This window comes from Pinus tabuliformis, chromosome 7 (assembly GCF_031772625.1).
Source record: "Pinus tabuliformis cultivar Carrire ecotype Pingquan chromosome 7, CPIR1, whole genome shotgun sequence".
In the NCBI taxonomy this organism is placed as follows: Eukaryota; Viridiplantae; Streptophyta; class Pinopsida; order Pinales; family Pinaceae; genus Pinus; species Pinus tabuliformis.
This window is the reverse complement of record NC_142293.1, coordinates 330,803,582-330,810,247: the sequence shown is the minus strand read 5'-3', so window position 1 is coordinate 330,810,247 and position 6,666 is coordinate 330,803,582. Positions and strand designations below refer to the sequence as shown.

The 6,666-nt window shown below is 40.6% G+C and overlaps 2 pseudogenes; both read right to left on the bottom strand.

Moving 5' to 3' along the window:
• Positions 1-226: 226 nt before the first annotated feature.
• Positions 227-1,449, bottom strand: LOC149247297 (uncharacterized protein At4g17910 pseudogene; annotated as a pseudogene).
• A 3,345-nt stretch (positions 1,450-4,794) lies between these two features.
• LOC149247296 (uncharacterized protein At4g17910 pseudogene) lies at positions 4,795-6,000 on the bottom strand (annotated as a pseudogene).
• Between the last annotated feature and the right edge of the window lie 666 nt (positions 6,001-6,666).

The window sequence follows — 6,666 nt, the reverse complement described above, 5'->3', positions numbered from 1 at the left end:
ACCAGAGTGTCTACTGCGTCCTTGAATCGCCTCCCATTACACAAAATATCGATAAACTCCTTAAATTTTCCTTGATTATACAGAGCTTTAGCATGCTCACTGATTTAATCGAAGTTACTACAGCTAAAAACCCGCGCTGGTATTTTCACAGGCTTGTTGCTATATGTCAGCATGGAGCCACTGCGAATAAGGTTATGATGCCTTGTATTGACTGTATTGGTTTGTTTTAAAAGTCGCATTCCCTTGAGAGTAAAATGGTTGATTTTCTTGTGGGGACCAAATCTGAGAGCATAAGCATCCCAAGAACCTCAAAGTTTTGTGCCAGAACAAAAGTTACATATGCCAAATTGCACATGCGACGAGAAATTTTTCTCTACAAACTTATCCAAAAAGATTGTTAGCACCCAAAGGAAACCGTCAAGCAGCCAAACTTCGATTGCAATACTTGATTTCCCTCCAATTGAAGCTACTCTAGAACTAATGGGTTTCTTTAGGAAGAAGAGATGATAGCCTAAGTTGACACTGACAAGGTATAAGCCCCAATATCCAAATAAACTGAAGATGCCCTCTTTGTTCAGACTAATGATATTTGCACCCCTCTGATCTGAAATGAGGTAACGATTTAATCCACACAACAGGACTGCTTGATAAACTGTGAGAATTGCACATCCAAAGAAGCCACAGTATTGGGGATGAATATTGATTATTGATGTCACAATGGCCACTGCTGCAAGAGTGAAAAAGAAATTCCAGTGTACACCATATTCCCCAACATGGACACCGAATCAATGTTGCATGCCTGTTTTGAAACTAGTGCATTTGCAACTGCAAAAGATCCAACCCCGAGATCCATTAATCCTGTACCATACGTTTCTGTCTTAGCAAATCGCCTGGGAAATATTTTGAAATGGGAAATATTTTGAAGTCCACAACCAGGATTGACAAGCATGTCACCAGCATCATTGCAAATCGATATGATGAGAGGCTTTTTCTTCCAATAAGACACAGACAAAGTACTACTCTCTGCATGGGTTGAAATTCGAGAATGTGACAACAACCTTGTGTAAAAAATCTCAAGCAGTACAAGAAGCGTCAAGCATATAGAACAAATGTAAGTCTGGTCTACCATAATTGTTAAGCAAGAAAGCATTGGTAAACAACGAGAAAGAAATCATCAATCAAAGAAGATGCATAATTCCTCCAATCTTTCAAATGTTTACTCCTGCTGCTATGCTCCTCCATTTGAATATTGGTAGATCCACCTTGGTCCCATCTGAGTTGCAACACATTCCATTGTCGCAGGAGGATAAGAACAGGCATAATTGCAGTGAGGGCAGCAATTTCAAGAATTGATGTACCATTCAAGTTGCTGACAAAATCTTTCTTAATCTGCTTGTGAGGATTGAGGTAAGTACTGTAGGACTCCATTGATATATTATGAAAAGTGAATATTCTGAATCGTGCTTGTGCAGGGATAGGAGCTTGAAGTCGCTGCCATTTAAAGAGTTGGAGAATAAATTACATATTCTAAAAAAAAACATTAAATGATTTCTTCTTCAAAACAGGGTTTTGAAGAAGAATCAATCTCACATTTGACATACAAGATGGAGTCTAACATCGGCTCCACTTGGGATGGCAGCTGCCGCTTTCGTGGAGGTGCCAAGAACCGCAGAACTTTGGGAGAGGAGACAGTGCCTCCGTCCATTGGGCAATGGAGTCCATTATTTCAACAAATCAACACAACTGAAGACTCAACTTATTAACTGGAAACTGACTAAATTGATTGAAAGACTAACTCAGCAAACCTCACACTAAAACTATAATGAAACTAGAACAAAATGCTGCCTTATGGCTGCTTATTTATTTACAAAATCTACCCTACTTGGCTGTACAAATGATAGATCAGGTAATACTGAAATGCCAAATTAACCATTCAAGTAAACCTGAGAATGAGGCCGCTCGAGAATGCTTCCACCAGGACACAGATGTGATTGCTGGTAGCCCTTCATGCACGTAATGACCCTGGTCACGAAAAAGACAGCCTGATCTATCAAGCAAACTGAAAAACGTGTCCATGTATGCCGCAATAGGATCACGGAAGCCAGACTCTGTTGGCTGCCCCAACTCTGCAACACATACTTCCAGCTGCACATTGTCAATGTAAACATCTGTAGGCAAGTCTATGATTTCTTGTTGCGAAGGAGGAAGGATTTCCAAGAACTTTTTAGGGTCTTGGAAATCATATGACTGGATCTTCTCATCTAGACACTGAATCTCCTTCTCGATTCTTTCAACAATTAACTCGCAAAATTTAGTTTTGAACCACTTTGAAGATTTCAACCATTGAAGCAAGGCACTGAAAACATCTTCATCAAATTCAGTATTTGCTAAGTCATTTCTTATTTCTTCTACAGCTTCACACAGGGCAGGGTTTGCCACATACCCTACCATTGCATGAGTGAATCAACAAGCACTGGAATGTCTGGATCGAATTGGAGTCGCCAGGTGAATGGTTCAGCCTGCATATGTGTCTGACTGCTGTCCACCATCAGCATCAGATCTGCAATTTGATTTCATGTACTGGGACAAGACAATCAACAAGTCGAATGTTCTCCCCAGTATGGTCGCCAATATGTTAGCGCTTGAAATTTCACCTCAGGCTGAGAAAGGCAAACTCCAAGGCAACATCAAACCACTTAGCCTCGTAGCTAGCCCTACAGGGCAGGAGAGGGCTCTCTCCGGTATATCTCGGTAAATATCTTCAATGGGCGAGATAACTAAAAAGGGAACATTGATTTTAGGCTAGTAAATTGATAAAAAGGGGTTTTTAATAAAATGATGGGGTTTTTCTGGGCTGCATGGGGCAAAGGAACAGCTTGAACAGAGAAATGTAATCAAAAACACGGATTATCCCCTGAGGCAAGCTAGGCAAGAAAGTTTAACATCAAATTGAGATTAAATGGAATGGCAAGACTGCTGAGGAGCTGACAAGGGCATAGAAGATGAATCCTTGTCAAACAGAAGAAAACATTAAATATGAACAAACTTAAAGGCAGAGCATACAAATGATGAATTCTACCTTAACACTTCATTTTTTCAAATGGAAACGATCATGAAATGACATGAAAAACATAACAGGCTACATATGAAACAAAAGAGGACACAAATGTTAAATCTCATACCACAGGAATCTCAGGGGTCAGAGCTGCATTTTTAATTAAATTCTCTGTCAAAATCTGTACAATGAAGCTCTCTGTTCTCCACCAGCTCTCAAAACTCTCTTTCTCTCCCTCAACTCCTTTACAAATGATTTTTAAATACATTAAATAAAAATCTGCTAAGGAAAAACAAATTGACCCCAAGACAAGGGATTTGTTTTATCATTATTAACAAATAAAACTAAAAAAGAAACAATCAGCGCTTCTGAAGATAGAATAGCGCTCCTTCTACTCGAATTTGCTGAATCTGATGAAGAGGTGGCATTACAGGTGTCAATCCCATTTACTGAAAATAAACATAAGCAATAGAATCTTGTATGCCACTTTGCACATTCTGGAAATTATAACTGCGCCCCAAATCTCTGGAAATGCGTTGGCCATTCCTACGGAAATTGCTAAAGTATGGGTCAAACTGCCACATATGCTCTTTTAGATGAATCGAATGCCCACATATTGGAACGATTGCCACGTTACTGATATCTGCAGGTTCATCTTCCCTGATGCGAATATCAGTGCTGTAGTTTTGGGCTCCCTTATTATCATTATGACTGCTGCAAAACGCTTGGGATTGTACTCTGCATTTCGAGCTTGAAGAGCAATGGCTTTCAAGTCCAATTTGCAATCCAAGTTTACAGTGAACACTATATTCTAGAGGGTGGGAACGATGCCTGAAGGATGCTTCTCATGAGTCTGTCTAACCTGCTATAATGTCGCTGCGCATATGGTATAAGGCCCTCCAAAAGTTCACTAATGCCTTGTACCTCAATAATCTCCGTTGGAGGAAGGACATTGAAAAGTTGAAATAATACAAACTGGGCAACATGGGAAAATTTTGGCTTTGTATTCCATTCTCGCACATATTCTAAAAGAAATTTTAGTTCTTCTTTTCCTAGTTTCACGTATCACTTTCTGTATCTGGTCCTAGGCATGTCCTTTGCTGTATAGTTCAGTGAAAACATTAAGGAGCTTATAAGGTCTTCTTAATTCAAATGCAAGTTGAATTGCTTTCACGTAGTCAGTATTTGCAAGAGCATTTAGTAATTCTTGGTCTTTCAATGCCGCTTCCTCCTCTTTGAGAAGAGCCTCCTCCTCATCTGTAGCAGTGCAATCATGCCACAAATTCACAAGAGAATCACTGCCACCTGTTGCCAGCATTTCTGTTTTCTTGCCCATAGCCATCACATTCCACGACACAACGTCTCTCTCGGGCATTGCTTCGAACAGATACTCTGCCTCTTCAAAATACCCCAACTTGATATATCCTCGGCCAATGCTCTTTCGTGGATGCAATCCCATAACAGACGCTCATATATGTGAGAATCCAAGCTGACACCTCGCTGTTCGAGAATAACCAGAGTGTCTACTGCGTCCTTGAATCGCCTCCCATTACACAGAATATCGATAAACTCCTTAAATTTTCCTTGATTATACAGAGCTTTAGCATGCTCACTGATTTCATCGAAGTTACTACAGCTAAAAACCCGCGCTGGTATTTTCACAGGCTTGTTGCTATATGTCAGCATGGAGCCATTGCGAATAAGGTTATGATGCCTTGTATTGACTATATTGGTTTGTTTTAAAAGTCGCATTCCCTTGAGAGTAAAATGGTTGATTTTCTTGTGGGGACCAAATCTGAGAGCATAAGCATCCCAAGAACCTCAAAGTTTTGTGCCAGAACAAAAGTTACATATGCCAAATTGCACATGCGATGAGAAATTTTTCTCTACAAACTTATCCAAAATGATTGTTAGCACCCAAAGGAAACCGTCAAGCAGCCAAACTTCGATTGCAATACTTGATTTCCATCCAATTGAAGCTACTCTAGAACTAATGGGTTTCTTTAGGAAGAAGAGATGATAGCCTAAGTTGACACTAACAAGGCATAAGCCCCAATATCCAAATAAACTGAAGATGCCCTCTTTGATCAGACTAATGATATTTTCACCCCTCTGATCTGAAATGAGGTAACGATTTAATCCACACAACAGGACTGCTTGATAAACTGTGAGAATTACACATCCAAAGAAGCCACAGTATTGGGGATGAATATTGATTATTGATATCACAATGGCCACTGCTGCAAGAGTGAAAAAGAAATTCCAGTGTACACCATATTCCCCAACATGGACACCGAATCAATGTTGCGTGCCTGTTTTGAAACTAGTGCATTTGCAACTGCAAAAGATCCAACCCCGAGATCCATTAATCCTGTACCATACGTTTCTGTCTTAGCAAATCGCCTGGGAAATATTTTGAAGTCCACAGCCAGGATTGACAAGCATGTCACCAGCATCATTGCAAATCGATATGATGAGAGGCTTTTTCTTCCAATAAGACACAGACAAAGTACTACTCTCTGCATGGGTTGAAATTCCAGAATGTGACAACAACCTTGTGTAAAAAATCTCAAGCAGTACAAGAAGCGTCAAGCATATAGAACAAATGTAAGTCTGGTCTGCCATAATTGTTAAGCAAGAAAGCATTGGTAAACAACGAGAAAGAAATCATCAATCAAAGAAGATGCATAATTCCTCCAATATTTCAAATGTTTACTCCTGCTGCTATGCTCCTCCATTTGAATATTGGTAGATCCACCTTGGTCCCATCTGAGTTGCAACACATTCCATTGTCGCAGGAGGATAAGAACAGGCATAATTGCAGTGAGGGCAGCAATTTCAAGAATTGATGTACCATTCAAGTTGCTGACAAAATATTTCTTAATCTGCTTGTGAGGATTGAGGTAAGTACTGTAGGACTCCATTGATATATTATGAAAAGTGAATATTCTGAATTGTGCTTGTGCAGGGATAGGAGCTTGAAGTCGCTGCCATTTGAAGAGCTGGAGAATAAATTACATATTCTAAAAAAAAAAAACATTAAATGATTTCTTCTTCAAAATAGGGTTTTGAAGAAGAATCAATCTCACATTTTACATACAAGACGGAGTCTAACAGCGGGTAGACAAATTGAATGGAGGAATGAGGCTGGCTGTTGGATCGTGTAGATGAACGACGGATATGACTCGGCGGGAGATATCAGGAGGAAACGGGAATGAACAATTGTGAGCTGTCATATCTCCAACGGACAAATCCGACGACCATTGAGGGAATAATCTACACGGGCGATAACGCACGGGGACGGGCACATGGTGGTAAGCGGTATTCCCCGCACTGCTTTCAGAGGGTGGGTGGTAATTGTACGCAGGTTTGCGATACGAGTCAGTGGGTGACGCGTGGCAGACAAGAAGTGACGGAAACCACTTTATCGCGAGTTAACAAGTGGTTAGGTTATGGCAGCGGGGGAAGCGGATGCTGTCTGATTTGGGTGGTATATGATCAAACGACGGAGAACAAATGGGCCAGTTACGTGGTAAGGGACCGTTGGATCCAGGTGGAGCGATCAACGGTTGTGATCAACCGACGACGATGGGTTACGGTGAAGGTTTATG